The sequence below is a fragment of the Neodiprion lecontei genome, chromosome 5, assembly GCF_021901455.1.
Source record: "Neodiprion lecontei isolate iyNeoLeco1 chromosome 5, iyNeoLeco1.1, whole genome shotgun sequence".
Taxonomy (NCBI): domain Eukaryota; kingdom Metazoa; phylum Arthropoda; class Insecta; order Hymenoptera; family Diprionidae; genus Neodiprion; species Neodiprion lecontei.
In genome coordinates, this window is record NC_060264.1 from 13,194,034 (window position 1) to 13,210,880 (window position 16,847).

Sequence of the window (16,847 nt, forward strand, 5' to 3'; positions counted from 1 at the left end):
GGCTCTCGCCGATCACGATCAGAGCCAAAATCTTTATGCAGGAATTGTGGGCACTCGGTTTCGACTGGGACGAGCCGCTCTCAGCTTCATTGTCCTCGCGATGGATCCAGTTTCTACAAGATCTTCAAGGCATCTCAGCTATCACCATCCCACGATGGATCGGGTTAAGTTCAGCATCTCTCGGGATAGAGATCCACGGTTTCGCGGACGCCTCTCAAAGTGCATTAGGCGCAGTGATCTACGCGCGAACGTATATCAACACTCACGAAGTGCGCGTTTCACTAGTGTACGCGAAAACTAAAGTAGCGCCGCTAAAGAAGGTGACAATTCCTCGTCTCGAACTCTGTGCTGCGAATCTTCTCGTCCGGTTGATGTGTCATGTGGAAAAGACTCTTAATTTCGAAAACAGCCCGGTTTATCTGTGGACGGATTCCACAGTCGCGCTCGCGTGGATCAAAAGCCACCCATCGCGGTGGAAGGAATTCGTTCGTAATCGCGTAACGGAAATCCAAGAGTTCGCGCGCGCTCGTTGGTATCACATCTCGGGTTCTGAAAACCCCGCTGATCTTGCGTCTCGTGGTGCATCTCCGGAGCAACTCCAAAAATCAGAAATTTGGACCTTCGGACCATCCTGGCTCTCGAAGCCTTCTATCAATTGGCCATCCTTATCTCCGCGACCGGAAGAAAACATTCATCTCGAGGAAAGAAAAGGGCTGTCGACGCACATCGCAACTGCTAAGCCGCTACAAATCTGGGATCTCGTCGATCGCTACTCAAAACTATCGACTCTCCTCAAAGTCACATCATTGTGTAAACGCGCAGCAAATCGGTTCCTCGCGAAGACGACATCGAATCGCGTAAACACGTCTATCACTGTCGGACCGATCTCTACTCTCGAATTCAACGACGCCCAACTGTTTTGGACCAAGGTGACCCAGCAGGCGTACTTTGCAGAAGAAATTCGCCAAATCGAGACAAGCTCAAGTCTCACTCGAAGTCATCCACTATCGCGACTCACGCCGTTCATCGATTCGAACGGATTCCTCAGAGTCGGTGGTCGACTGAATCACTCATTGCTTTCGTATGACGAAAAGCACCCGTTCATCTTGCCTCGCGAATCATCGTTCTCCACATTGATCATCGATCATCATCATCGGTTGACGCTCCACGGAGGTCCGCAACTCACTCTCGCTACAATCCGACAGCGGTACTGGATCCTGGGAGGAAGAGTACCGATCCTCATGTTCATACATCGTTGCGTTCCTTGTGCGCGTCATCGCGCCATCCTCAGCAGCCAACAGATGGGCCAACTCCCTCAGTCTCGAGTCACGCAATCAAGGCCGTTTCTTCACTCTGGCGTTGACTACGCTGGTCCATTCTCGATTCGAGCCTCCCGCGGAAGAGGAGCGAAATCATGCAAGGGATATATTGTTATCTTCATCTGCTTCACGACCTCGGCTGTGCATCTCGAGCTAGTTTCGGACTACACGACGGAGGCATTCATCGCGGCGTACAAACGCTTCACATCTCGACGAGGAATTTGTGCCTCAATCGCAAGCGATTGTGGAACGAATCTCGTCGGCGCAGACTCAGAACTTCGCCGTCTTCTCGCTGCATCGTCAAAGGAGTTCTCAGAAATCGCAAACATCCTCGCATCACACGGAACCCAGTGGCGGTTCAATCCTCCCTCCGCGCCTCATTTCGGCGGAAAATGGGAAGCCGGAGTGAAATCAGTCAAATTTCACCTCAAACGAGTCATCGGAGAAGCTACTCAAACGTTCGAGCAATTCACGACGTTCCTCACGCAAGTAGAAGCCACGCTTAATTCTCGACCTCTTTGCGCTATCTCGGACGATCCACGGGATCCAAGTGCCTTGACTCCAGGACACTTTCTCGTCGGCTCAGCATTGAACACAATTCCTGAGCCGTCACTCATCGAGGTGCCAGTTCAACGGCTATCGCATTGGCAACACTCGCGTCAAATGCTGGAGCATTTTTGGAAACGGTGGAATACGGAGTATCTTCAGTCCTTCCAAAACCTCTCGAAATGGCAGACTCATCACGGGAACATCAAAATCGGATCCATCGTTTTCGTAAGAAACGAAAATCTACCTCCATCTGTGCGGCCCCTCGCGAAAGTGATCGAAGTGCATCCGGGAACCGACGGTCTCGTTCGCGTTGTGACCGTTAAAACGAAATCCTCTGTGTTAAAACGTCCAATCGTAAAATTGTGTGTGCTGCCAGTGTCCTCTTAAGACTATTATTGACTCTAAGAATAAATAACGCACGGCGGGCGGCATAATCTAATTTCGCGATCGTTACCGATAGCGAAGCGGGCGGTATGTTTCGGCAAGGTATCGAATAGTTAAATGTGTGTCTCGCGATACTCAAAATCGTCCTCGCACATGTACGCACACTCGCGTGCAATGTTTACTTGCCGTCTCTGCGTCAAATCTCGCCGCTTGCCCGTGTCGCGACTCAAAACCCATCAGCTGTATCTCATGTATTGTCTACTATCTCGAAATCATGTATGTGTATAATCTATGTGTTCTCTTGCTCTGTAAAATCTTCACTCTCTGTAACGTTCTCTTGCGATACGGTCTGTATCGCCACATCGAAACCAATAAAAGTCTCGTTTATCGGTAATCATTATCTCTCTCCATCTCAACAACACTTTCGTTTCATTCACACTCGTTCTCATCACTAATTCGCGGATCCCACGTCGATGATCCATATCTTTTTGCCTTCTCTCTAAACATAACGAGAGAAACCACTATTTTTCCTTCCTGGAAGAGAATCTGAGCTAGGCTGATTGACTGAAGGACGGGACGAAGAATTTTCTGAAGGTTCAGCTTGGCTCAATCGATGAAGTTGACGCGAACCTAAATCCGCCTCGGTTATGGCTTCTAATTCTAAGCCTTTAATAATTGCTTCATGTAGAGAAGTTGGAGCTGCGAGCCTCAGATGATACCGAAGCTCCGGATTCCGAATCGCATTAATGAATTTCGCCCGAGCTATCTGATCTCTAGCCTTTTCTGCACAATCAGTAAGGGAATGTCGAGCGAGACGTTCGATGTCATTTCCGAGAGAGGCTAAATCTTCCTTGGGCCCTTGACGTCTATTTTCAAACTGAGTAAAATAAAGTTTGGAAAGATGTTCTTCGCCAAACCGGAGTTTAAGAGCCGCACAAATGCTGTCGAAATTTTCAGAATCCGAATCTGAAAGCGATCCAAGAACTACCAAAGCCGGACCAGACAAAGACGCTGTCAAATTAGCTGCTTTCTGGGACGGATTCCAACCATTAACCTTACTAATCGTGTTAAACTGACGTTCGTATAGACTCCAAGCAGACGAACCGTCATACGAACCGGGCTTCAAATTCATTTGTTTCGAGGGCAACTCTACAATACTCGCGGCAGGTACAGGGACCTGATTAAGTCCGAACGAGCTCTGAGTCTGCGGAGGGAGAATATTGACAGTTCCGCGCGATTTTAAAAAGGCCAAGAACTCTGACTGAATATCTACGCTAGGATGAGACGACGCGACAGGAGGCTCAACTACTTCCGAAATATCACGTGACGGAACATCGTGGCATCGCGGAAAAGAGCTAACCTGAGCTTGTCGCGAGACATGAACAGGTGGAAAATTTTCAGCAACAGGGGGAATTTCGCCTCCCCACAGTGGTCCGAAAGCCCGAATTCTTGGCCAAAACCCCCAAAACCGAAAGTTATCATCCGAGGTAAAGCTTCACATATTTGTCAATAGATAGCATTAGAGCTTTGAAATCCAAAAGGGCAGATGTTCATATTCATTCCATGGCCTGTGGTAAACCCTCGAAAGTGACCATTGTCGAGACTCGCGCGGGACTGTGGTGTGTGCACGCTTTCGAGCGCGCGAAAAAAAAGGCTGTAGTTTTTTCAATTTTCATCAAAATCGAGTCAACCAAAATGGATATTATTCCTCAAGGCAAGTGAATTACATAAATTTTGTGAATGAACCAAGTTTCGGAATTTATGGCGATGATATTAATGATGCAATACGAGTGCTGCAAAATAACCTATTTCATTGAATTGCATTACTATCTGTAGAGAATTAGTTATGATCCCCGGAGATCCTGCGGAGATCTCAACGATTCCTAGTGTGAAAAAGTATAGAGAATGTGAAACCGTTGGCATCGCCTGCTCTTTTTTGCTCCATTGGTCAAAAATACGCATTCTTCGAAGCAGTGTTTTGTCGACTCGGTCGGAGCCTCGTGGCCCGTCTCGTGGGATTAGTGTAGCGGGGCGACGCAGACAACGTCATTCATCAAAACGACGTTGATGATGAGAATTCAGATAGCGATTAGTATGTATCTTTAAAAATTATGTTATTTTGTTTTATAAGAAAAAAATCTGTATGAATTAAAGAAATTAATTTACCAAATATCACTTTTAACAAAGTTGTACCATTTTTCACGAAATATTTCCGCTATTTTCGGTCCACCATTTTTAATTTCGCATTTTTGCATCCGTTTTCGGAATCGGCGACCTCAAAAACATTACTAGTATGAATTTCAGCGAATTGGTATCATTTTTCGCGAAAAACATCTGCCATTCAACGTCCGCCATTTTGAATTTTGCATTTTTGTTTTTTTTTCGGAATCAGCGACCCAAAAAACATTCGTACTATGAATTTCTAAAAATTCGTACCATTTTTTGTAAAAAATTTCCGCCATTTCGGGGCCGCCATTTTGAATTTCGCATTTTTGCATTCATTTTCGGAATCGGCGACCCCAAAAACATTACTAGTATGAATTTCAGCGAATTGGTATCATTTTTCGCGAAAAACATCCGCCATTTAACGTCCGCCATTTTGAATTCTGCATTTTTGTTTTTTTTTCGGAATCAGCGACCCAAAAAACATTCGTACTATGAATTTCCAAAAATTCGTACCATTTTTTGTGGAAAATATCCGCCATTTTGGGGCCGCCATTTTGAATTTCGCATTTTTGCATTCATTTTCGAAACCAGCAAGCCAAAAAACTATAGGTATAGTAATACTAGCAATTTTCACTGAGAAATATTTGAGTTATTAGTTTTGACCAGGAATTCGGGCTTTTGGACCACTGTGAGCTCCCCCATAAATAGCGTCAGACCTTGATTGATCCGGAATTGAATGAATGGAGGTCCTCCTTGCCGGAACCGGGACTGAAGGAAGAGAAGTCCTTCTACCTGGGGATGGAACTGGGCGTATCGGGAATTCCTGCGGCCGCTCCTGAAGCTTCTGCACACCTTGCAGGATCCCGATCAACGCCTGGGACACGATTTCTTGTTGTTGACGCTGTTGCGAGAGGAGTTCGTGCAGAAGATTCTGCTGTTCTTGTTGCTGCTGTTGTAGCAGTTGTTGATGTTGTTGTTGCTGTTGTTGATGTTGTTGTTGCTGCTGAATCTGACGCATCAGCAAATCTTGGTTTCCCTGGATGAGCTCTGCCAAGAGAGCTAGTTGGGGCTGGGGCTGAACCTCAGCTTCCGAACGACGAGAAATGGGAGGAAACGCTGGTTCAGGAGAACGCTGGCACGACGAAACGCGTCCGGCAGCTCGTCGCTCCGCGCGTGATGCTCTCGACGTAGGAGTTCGTTGCATTATTGTTTTGTATACTTCTTCACACTCAAAATCCACTCAAATGGCACAGAAGAGATCCCGCTTCTGACACCAATGTAACAACGGGGGGAAATTAAGAAAGGTCTAAGAGAATCAAAGAGTTCTCTGTGCGATTTAAGCGAACGCCGAGCCAAAGAAGTCTCACGAACAAGGAATATTTTAGAAAGAAAATAGATGTATTTGGACACAAGCTCTCTTTTTAAAGTCTAGAGACTGACTGTTTTTACAATAATGTCGGTTGACGCAGCAACCTTATTCTTTTTAAAGACATAAGAGGTTTATAAACGTCTTTTATCTATGATGACTACTAGATCATTTAAAAGGGGACAAAACGGGTGATTTCACCCTTTGTAACAATATTATGAACGAAACTTATGCAACATGCTGATGATTATATCATGGCTGCAGGTTATTACGGGCAGAATAAGGCAATGAAAGAATATGATTGCTAATAGCGGAGGGATTAGCGCCAGACTTCGAGTGATTCGGAGCTATCGTTAAAGCTCTGCTCGGGGAGCAATTTACGCGGCTTAGATATGCCTAGTTCCGTCATTTCAATTTCCGATTGGGTCCGGAGCAGCGACGAAGAGCGAGAAGGCAGGTCATCGGGAAATGGTATTATTTCCAGGTGCGTGTGGTGGATGGCATGGCGCGTGGGAATTTGGGGTTTTGTACGACGCGGGTGAGGGATATGTTTAAGGCTGGAAATAATTTGTTCTGGTGATAGAATTTTAGGGTGGACGATACCTTTTTGGGCAAAGAGGATAGCGTCTACTAAGCTGGACCGGTCAAGTTCGTATTCGTTCAAGCGTCGGTCCAGGTCAATTAGTCGGTTAAGTGTGCCAATTTCAATTTTTTGAAATGGACGATTTTACTTTTTCGGAGGGTAATCCAAATTTCAGCGTTAATATTGTCAATTATACGTTTAATCGTATACGCACCTTTATAGTGATCGTTGAATTTGAATCGGGTTTCATTTAGTAGAAAGACCTTTTGACCTGCTTCCAAATTTTGGCTGTTGACATTACGGTCGTAATACGTCTTGGAACGATGCTTTGTTTGTTGTAGGTTGAACGCGGCGTGTTTTTGTATGCTGGATAGATTAGCGATTAAATCTAGAAGGAAGAAATGGTACGAACGGGTATACGCGCTGGCACGGTTCGCCTCTGTTGGGAGTCTGGCTTGAGAGCCAAAAATCAGTTGATGGGGGGTGAAGTTAGTACCTTTGTGCTTTGCGGTGTTATAACAAAAAATTGCAAAGCGGATGTAATCGTCCCAGTCTTTACCAGCATCCATGTAGTGTTTGATGTGCTCAGTGAGATCAAGGTGACTGCGTTCTAGAGATCCGTTAGACTGTGGGCGGTAAGCTGTGGTTTGTATTTGCTTAATTTTGAAAAGTTTACAAAGTTGTTTGATGACTGTGCTCATAAAATTCTGTCCTTGGTCTGTAAGTATTGCTCGAGGAGCACCGTAACGTGTAATGTATTCTTTTGCGAATGCTGCACCTATAGTTTTGGTGGTGGCATCAGGTAAAGGGATGACGTCCAGGAATTTTGTCAAATTGCATTGTATCGTCAAGAGATATTTGTTGTTAGATTAAGTAAGGGGTAGAGGTCCAACAATATCTAATGCCACTTTGTCGAATGCATCGGCAGGCGTGTCCGTGATCATCATTGGCAATTTCGTTTTTACTCCGACCAATTTTTTCTTTGGCAACTCTCGCAAGTTCTTGTGGAATCTTGGATTTGTTCTTTCATGCGGGGCCAAAAATACTTTTGTCTAATGCGGTTATATATTTTAGTGACACCTTGATGACCGCCGACTAACGATTCGTGGCATTCTCTGATTATTTCTTTTCGTGAACATTCGTCTGGGATGACAGTCGTGTTTCGACAAAGCATGATTTGAATTTCTAAGTCTGCAAAAATATAGGATAGAAGTTTTCGGGAAATGCGGGGATCGAGAGCGTCTAAACTATCATCGGTTATCGGGAGGGCAAGAGACTTCAGGTTTGAATCGGCTGAAGACGTTTTGAGTTGGGACAATAGCTTGAAGATATCGTATAGGTTGCTTTTATCTTAGCCTTTTGTTTTGAATACTGGGGTGAAGAAACGTCGACTATTGTGCTTAGATTCAATGATATCAAATTTTCGCGGACGAGGCCTCATTACTATTTATGGGTCAACGATATTCTCGTCGGCAAGTTGGGCTGGTATACCCTTGATCCAAGCGCAGTCTGTCGATATAAAGTGCGCATAGTTGATTTTGAGCATCAAAAGTCCATCATTGGTATCTTTGACATTGTCTGATACTGGTATGTCGTCCAAGTTGTCAATAAAATATGCGAAACCGCAAGAGTCATTAATTTGTTCATCGTTAGTGTTGAGAGCACTGTCATTGCTATGGTCATTAATTTCCGTATGGGAGTCGAATTGTTGAGTGCACGTATAGTATTCAGTGTCTGTGAGCAAGTCGGAATTGTCGTCGTTATTAGAGGTGGGCGGGAAAGGCGAGGGGAGAGGAGAACAAAAGTGTAAGGAAGGGTTCGTCGGCCTGGAAGTAGCGAGGGGGTATCTCCTAGCGCGACGCGGAGGCTCGACAGGGGGGGGGGGCATGATGACGTCAGTGGATGGGGGCGGAGATGGAATCGGACGAGGTGCTGCAGGTTTCGTTGGACGTTCCGATTTCTTTCGCAGATGGCGGCGGGGAGGTAATCCAGATGTGGAAGGGACAGGGTCAGGGGGGTTAGTATAAACGGGTGGGGGTGTAATGCAGGGGCGCGCGGTGGCAGGAAGTGGAGGGTCGAGGCGGCAATCGGTGATACTTATTTTCGAATTTTTAAAAACATAATGGATCATTCTGCGTACCGCGCTCTATTCTAACTTGTCGAGTCCGCAACCTATCAATGGTATCGAGACAGATGTTACGCCATCCTCTTGCAAGGTTTTCCTAAACTTAACCAAAGTGTCAAAAAAAAACGTGGGGCAAAGGTTTGTCACTGTATTTGAGCTTTGTAACTAGGTTATAAATTTTTCGGTTTCCATGAACTACAGAAATAACGTCAGTCACAGTCGGGTCGAATTCTCTAAGTTGATCGCGGACTATGAATTTACGTTCTGTCAGTTCTGAAGCGATTCCTTTTGACATTTGGCAGTCAGCCGATATGCACTGAGCCAAGTTATCTTTTTGCTGTGATAGGTCAGCTTTTATTTCATTGATACGTCTATTACGCATGAGAGGAAAAGTTTCGCTTTCTATAAGGAAATCGCTATGAGAAGGGCCCGGTGAATCGGTGGCTGGACAAAAGTCATTAGTTCCTGATTCAGTTTCTGGGGTCTGAAGTCATCCGAGCTAAGGGAAGAATCTGAAAAATAGCTCAGGTATGGTCTTTTATGAGGCCCAGGATTTGTTGAAGAATTTGTTTCGCGATGGCGTTCAGGTTGGCGATGTACTTGGATCGGTGCCGGGGTAACGAGGGGGGGTTTGAGGAGCAACGGGGTTTCTTAATCGCTGAACTCATCGTCGGAGAGATCAGAGGAATCAGAGGAATCAGAGGAATCTCAGGGGCCGTACTTAAATTACGTAACGGAATTTGAAGAACTTTTCAACCCCTACCCCCCCTGTGTATCAGATCATAACAAAATGTCAACCCCCCCTCCCCCCGTCCCAAATTGTACGTAATTTTTCGGAATCAAATAACAAAATAGCATAAAATTTTATTAAAATCATTTGTATTTTTCATTATTCTTTTATTTATTAATTATTAATTAATTATTAATTATTCAATTATATTATTAATTTAAGATAAAACACTTAAAATATTCTTTTCTTATAAACTATTGTATTATATTATTTCTACTTAAAATATATTTTATTAAAATTTCGCATAAAAAATAAATCTTTCTATAAAATTTTTTTAGAAAACTTTAACGTGATATTTGGTAAGAAACTGATAAGTCTACTATCACTCATGATATTATTCGCAATTTGACTTTAGCAATTAGTTTTAACTACATAATGTCATCGGTCCATGGAGTGTTAAGCCAGTCTCCAACGTTTTTAACTATTGGTATACAATCCTTACTGTCCAGTACTGAGTCATTTTCGAGTAGGATACAATCGTTATCAACACTTTCTATGTCAATCCATTCTGTTTCTTCAGTGAATGGTGATTCCAATTGACAAAGTAGTTCTCTGCCTCTACGAGCAATGACGCGTTGTGGTCTAATTCTCGAAGTTTCAAGCGGCGCTCCACGGGGATGGACATTTTTTCGATGTTTTAGAGCACCTTTTTTTGATGAAGTATAAAATCCACAAAACTGACATATTCTACTTGCAAGATCAGCCTGAATAGAAGGGCAGTAAAAATCATAGGGCAGAATTGAAAATTGTGATGATTCTGGCTTCATATTCAATGACAAACGTAAGAGAAGAGGAGCAAACTTAAACTCTGTTTTATCATTAGGTGGTGGTCTCGTCAGACCTGAATCAGTCATTATCAAGGGATATGGGGGTGGCAAATGTCCGTCAGGAAGTAATGACTTCAAATTACTCCTAAACTCTGTGCAGCATTCAGATCTTCCACACTTTACAATCTGTAAACAATACTGACTTTCAAAAACATGTCTACAATACCAGTTTGAGTTAGGAAGATCAACAGAAAGTACTGAAGCAGTTGATAGAGAAGATATATATTCTGCATGCACTGAGTATCCGTCGATTTCCATGCGGTTCCATACATCACAGAGAACATTTCCTGCGTGCTCAAAATTTTTTATTTCTAATTCGTTATCAATAGTCTTTCCTTGATCATTTAAATGTGACCCAAAATGATCGTAAGGTAAAATAAGACCGGAAAGTTCCCTGCTCAACGGTGCCATTCTTCTTTCGATTGAATGCGCTTCTACCTGGCGCGTTTGTGAAAATAAAGAGAGCATCCAGATCATGATCCTTAAAATGCTTAATTCCTTGAGCAATGACTTTCTCATACCTAGGGTTTTCATCTGGCCTACCATCTACTGACAACATCCAAATCGGTTTGGGAATTCCATTTATACTATTCTTCATAATTATCTGAAAACTATCGAGATCGAGCAGCCGTTCAAGATCATTAGTATGAGTAGCTGCAGCCGAAGAACTGTGTTTACCACTCCTAATAGCAATATAAGTAGGACCTGAATACGATACATCTTTTTTTTCTCCTTGGCCGTCTGGTTTGATAACAATGCCAGCATAAACTGACGGAATCAGTTTATGTCCACCAGCAATCACCCAGTCATGGTCAGGAAGACTTACTCTGTATTGTAAATGCATTAGAAGTGGAGCTTGAGCTTTAGCTGCTGTTTTTCCTATTGGTACCCGCGCTTTATCGTCTTGTGAGATGAATGCAACTTGATTAGGTCCAAGGATTGAAACTAAACATTCTAAACTTCTTATCGTAGCCATACAGAAATTTTGATCAACATGGCTCTTGTGTAAATCAGCTTGAGGTCGTGAAAGCTTTACAGGAACAGTCGCCACATGACGTTTCCCTTCGAGAGAACGCGAGCTTCGTGGTAGTAAACGGAGATAAGTGGCAGTTCGAGACAAATTAAAACCAGCTTCCGAAAGTTGCTCTCGTAGTTGGTCAAGAGTTTTACAAGCTCTAATTGTCTCAGAACGACGTCGAACATCTGCAGATGCGTTATGAGACGCAATTTCCACAATTGACTTAAAAATTTCAGGTTGATCAATTTCTATTCTTGGGCGTCCTGGCTGTTCTCTAATTTTCAAAATTTGTGCGTTATTTTTCTTTTCTTCTCAAATTAATTTTAACTGAGAATTACGTTCATTTCTAAATATTTTTTGTCTTTCTGCATTCTGTCGTAGACTCTTTAACTTCGATTTTTGCGTCTCTAAATCCAATTTTGATTTTTTAATAATTCTACGATTATCTTCATCGCCAAAACCTGCATCACGCTTCCCTATTTCAAAATTAAGTTGACTCTCACATTCTTGAATTTTTTATCGTAACGTATCTTGAGCTGGAGTAGAAATTTTCCGTTTCTTTGTACCTGTCATTTAAAAATAATTTGTTGGTGATTAACAATTAAAATTTTTCGCGAGAAATATTTATAGGGCAGAAAACTAGATAATATATTCTTATAGAATATAACGAGATATCAAAAGTATACATAATAAAATAATTTTACCAGCCGTAATGGAAAGAGCTTCATCATTATCATTAGAAGAAACTTGAGGACTATTAGCAGATGAAGTAACATTGAGATTCGAAACAGAAGGTAGAGAGGCACAAGCTACAGCTTTTGTTGAACAGAAAGAGCTTGAGGCAGGCTTCTACAGTGTAAAAAAATTATTTAATTACAATTTTTACAGTGAAAAATAAAAAATTCATTGCAAAATTTGACTGAACATAAAAAAACTACAATCATAAATTATGTTTAAAATAATCAAGTGAAAAACAAACCTTCAAAAATAATAAGATATTTTCTGATTTTTTTTGCATCAACAAAGAGGTGTACTCTTTAATCTTTGCTTCTGCTTTTTCAGCAATTTCGAGTTTTGTTTTGCAAGACTCTTTTAATTCTTTCCAAATTTGATTCAGGTTAATTTGAGCTTGCTGTGCAGATATCTCCCGATGGCTTTTTTTGTATGCATCAAATAATCTTTGATATACTTTATTGAGATCATAATCCATTATGCAAATAAAATTATTACTTTCGTATAAGTTAAATCAATATGTATTGAATGTTTATAGATCACCAAGTATCATAGGTTATAAACTTATAAATCTACTTCTTTACCGACCTTATAAATTTATACTGTAAGTTGAGTGATCTAATGCCAAGAGCTACCGCAGCGCGCTAGTTTCAAAATGTTAAAGGTTTGGCTATAACAGAATCTGGCGCGGGAATTCAGTTTGAATTTTTTTATTAATTATCAAAAAATTTTACATTCAATTCAAAAAATTACGTACAAGCATCAAAAGACCCCCTCCCCCGTATCGTAACAAAGTGTAACAATCGAGTCTGACCCCTCCCCTCCCTTACGTTTGTTACGTAATTTAAGTATGGCCCCTCAGCAATATATCATCCTACGGGGTCGTGAGATTTGAGGGTGTTTTAGCGGAGCTGGGTCGGTGGACTCGTCTGCGGTCTGTCGAGGGCGTCTGAGGTACTTATGAGTCTTTTTAGTGCGTGTTTTTGATTCATCGCTAGAGGCTTCAGTCGTTGGACGGGGGCGTTTTGCATCTATAGGAAGAATTTGAGCGGTGTCAGGCGGTGCGTTCCTGGACAGAGCATCAGCGTTGGTATTAGATTTTCCGGACTTGTAGTTCGTATAAAAGTCGTACTCTGCCAGTTCTAAGCTCCATCGTAGTAGACGGGAATTAGGCTTCTTGTCGCTTTTTACCCATTTAAGTGGCTCGTGGTCTGTTATTAAAGTGAACTTCTTACCATAGATGTAGGGGCGGAAGTGATTCATACTCCAGTAGGCGGCTAAAAATTCTTCATCAGGTACCGAGTAGTTTAATTCAGCGGGCTTGAGGGCTCGGGATGCGTATGCCACCGGTAGGTCGGCACCGTCTTTATCTTGACTGAGAACTGCACCTATCGCGAATTTTGACGCGTCTGTAGTGAGCGCAAATGGTTTGCTGAAGTCCGTATGTTGTAAAATGGGTTCTTCGCATAAACAATCGCGTAACGTTTCGAAGGCAGTCTGGTGTTCGGACGTCCAGATAAAAGGGGTATACTTCTCCATTAGATTGTTAAGGCACTTGGCAATTTTTCGAAAATTTGGAACAAATCTTCGGTAGTAACCTAAAAGGCCAAGGAACTGTCTAACATTTTCGGGACTTCTGAGGACGGGATATTCTTTTACAGCTATTAGTTTACCAGGGTCAGGTTTTACTCGTGACTTAGTTATGAGGTGACCAAGGTCAACGACTTCCTTGCGCAGGAATTCGCACTTGTTTGGCTGTAGAGTTAAACCAGCAGCGGTTAGTCGTTTCATTAATTTCTGAAATTTAATTTCATGTTCTTGCAAGTTTCGAGCCTGAATAACTATGTCATCTAAATATACGAACATCTCGTTGCCTTGTAGGCCTAGGAGGACTTGGTCCATGAGCCTTTGAAACGTGGCGTGGGCGTTCTCCAGTCCGAAGGGCATACGAGAGAATTTATAATGGCCTCTAGGTGTCGAAAATGCAGTTTTCGTGCTGTGATCCGGATGCATGGGAATTTAGTGGATCCCGGAAGCAAGGTCGAATGTGGAAAAGTATTCAGCTGAGCTTAGCTGGTCAAGGATTTCCGTGATATCGGGCATGGGGTATTCATCGCCGAGTGTTTTTTCGTTAAGTTTTCTGTAGTCGATTACCATACGCCATCATTCATTGCCGTCACTATCCGGGTTTTTGGAACGATCCACACCGGGGAATTATACGGAGATGAGGAATGTTGAATAAGAGTTTGCTTGAGTAGTTTATCAACTTGGGATTCGATTTCGTCTTTGTGAATCTTGGGAAAACGGTATTGTTTGGTATGAATAGGCGTATTGTCCGTCGTGGGGATAGTGTGATGAGATAAATTGGTGTGGCCTAATTTATCACCTGGGAGATAAAAGAGATAGTTAAATTCTGTTACGAGGTTGAATATGGATTGCTTTTCGATGTCATTCAAATGATCAAGATGTAAGCTGCTCTTCAGGACGTCCAATCTTTCTGACCTACTGTCAGTCAAGAGCACTGTTGCGTCCCCGGGACAGGGTGTTCTGTCGTCAGCAATAGGAGGATCGGATTGCAGTTGCGCAAGGTCAGTGGACTGGATGGGGCAGGAGGGGGGATTATTAGTCGGTCGCGATGTACGCTTGACGGCAGAAAGGATTAATGAATTACTGAAGAGAGGGCCTGGGTGCGAAACGAGGCTTTTGGCGCGGGCATCTCTGTGGTGGTTACTCGGTGCAGTGGGCGTAGCGTTGGGCATGACTGTACTCAGTGGCTCGTCGAAGTCGTCTAGGGTTACTGTTGGGAGTCTTATCTCTACGGCAGATTCGTTACAATTGAACGCGTACGAGTAAGCGATGCCGTTCTGGTTTTCAACTAACGCTTCACCACACGAAACATTGTTGCCGAAATCGATGCGTTTAAGGTAGCCTACTTTAGTATTTGGGTTCGCAACTATTAGTGAGATGACTTTCACGGTGCGGGCCTGTATTGTAATTACGCGCGTTTTTTCGGGCGCGGACGAGGGTTCATCGAATTTATCAAAGTGGATTGGCAATGAGGACCCAAGCATCACCGAGTTTGAGTTGAAAGAAATAGTTGCTTTATCTTTTCGTAAGAAGGGCTGGCCTAAGATACCCTCGTGCGGAATCGGAAACGAGTCAGGGACCAAGTGAAAGGTATGGGATTTATTATTAAAACGTATTTCAGTTTTTGCGATAGTTTGCGTCTTTTTGTCTGTTATACCAGTCAGCGTCAACCGTTCGTCGGTTGTTCGTCGCACGAGGGACCTAACGAAACTTTCTTCGACCAACTTAACGTCTGCACCAGTGTCAATAATAAATGTAGATATTTTTATTAGCTCGGGGGTGTCGATCGAAATTAGTAGAGGGTCAGCTGAAGCTGTTATGAGGATATGACTTGAGGATCGAAACGCTAGTTGTTTGCGTTGCTCGCGGGCGCGTTCTCCCTGCGGGCGATGTTCCCGTTTAAATGTTTATTTGGACCTGCATTGCCTTGATTATTACGCGGAGAGGATCTACATCGGTTTACTGTGTGGCCTCTGCGATCACAAGTGTCGCAGTCTAGTTCTTGGTTTATGTTGCATTCATTGTGGAAGTGGCCCCACTGCGATATTTGGTACAATATCTTCTACTTTGCAGACGATGACATTCCGTGATGGAGTGACCCTGGTGGTTACAAAATTAACAACTGCTGGGTAGAGCATCAACGTGGCCAGCAGAACAGGTGTTCGGATCGAGCGCTTGGGTGTAACGTCTGGGCTCGGTACGAGGCGCTGGTTGATGAGCGTAACCAGGTGTGGGCAATGACATCAAGGGGGGGGATAAAGGAGGCCACGGCGGGCACCTGAGATGGAGGAGCAGTATAAGGGGGTAACGGCAGAAACATGGGTGTGGAGGGGGTAAAATATTGTGCAGAGAATTGCATCTGACGGTTAATTAGCTCGGCTTCTTCACCTTCGGCGATGGTGACGGCAGTTTCGAAGGTCGGTAATGGTCTGATAGTAGCGATTCTCCACTCTAATTCTGGCCGAAGCCCTCTAATAAACGATCTAGAGGTATTCTTCTTTGGATCATTCAGTAGAAGCGTTGCTAAGTCTGGTGGGTGCTTGGCTATGATCGCTGTGCTTATTTCTTTTGATATTGCTCTTATTCTGCACGAGTAATCTATGATGCGCTCATATAGTTGTTGTGTAATTCTATCCAATTAAGCAGATAACTGGCGTATGCGGATATGCGGGCGGTATGCTCGGCTGAGGGCAGTGATGAGGTCCTCGAGGTCATTACAGTTATTGCCTATTAAATATTGAGAAGCGGGGCCTGTGCCCTTTGATTGCGCAAATTTGGCGAAAGTCATTTTATCCGAAGCTTTTCTAAGAGTCTCTACGTGACGTAATTGTTCTACAAATGAGTCCAAGGCCATGTTGTAGCCGTCGAAAGGGGAGATTGTCGGCAAAACATCTTTTACTGACCAAAAATTTGAACCGGTTTCGTTAGTTGGTGCCATGTTGATTTAAGCAGGGTATTGCAAGTACTGGAATAAAAAATGTCAACTTATCACTTAGACTTACAGTAGACTTACAGGGCGAAGGTAAACGCAAAAACAGAGTACAGCATGTTTGTAGGCAGCTGGACGCAGGTGAAACTTGAAGAGGCGATACACGTCATGCGTCGGCACGAGGAGGGTATAGATGAGGTACGCCGTGGCGTGTTGATAAATAAGTGTGGTAATCCAGGTCTTGGGGCGATGCCATTCTCGGGTCCAGATTCTCGTCTGAACAGAGTTGCAGGAGTCCGAATGAGCGGGAAGGGTCCATTCAATATTTGTCGGTTCGGAAGGTGATGTGTTCAGATGCGGTGTGCGGCTTAACTTGGCTATCGCACTGAATTTCTACTTGCTACACAGTTATCCGACGTCATACGTATCGATGAATTCCAATAATACCAAAATGTGACGGAGTTATTGAAAT

General features: G+C 43.4%; 1 protein-coding gene across 8 annotated transcripts in view; it reads left to right on the forward strand.

Moving 5' to 3' along the window:
• The window catches only part of LOC107227349 (sodium/calcium exchanger 1), a 1,225,609-nt gene that overhangs the window by 305,590 nt on the left and 903,172 nt on the right, over nt 1-16,847 (forward strand). The window lies entirely within an intron of this gene.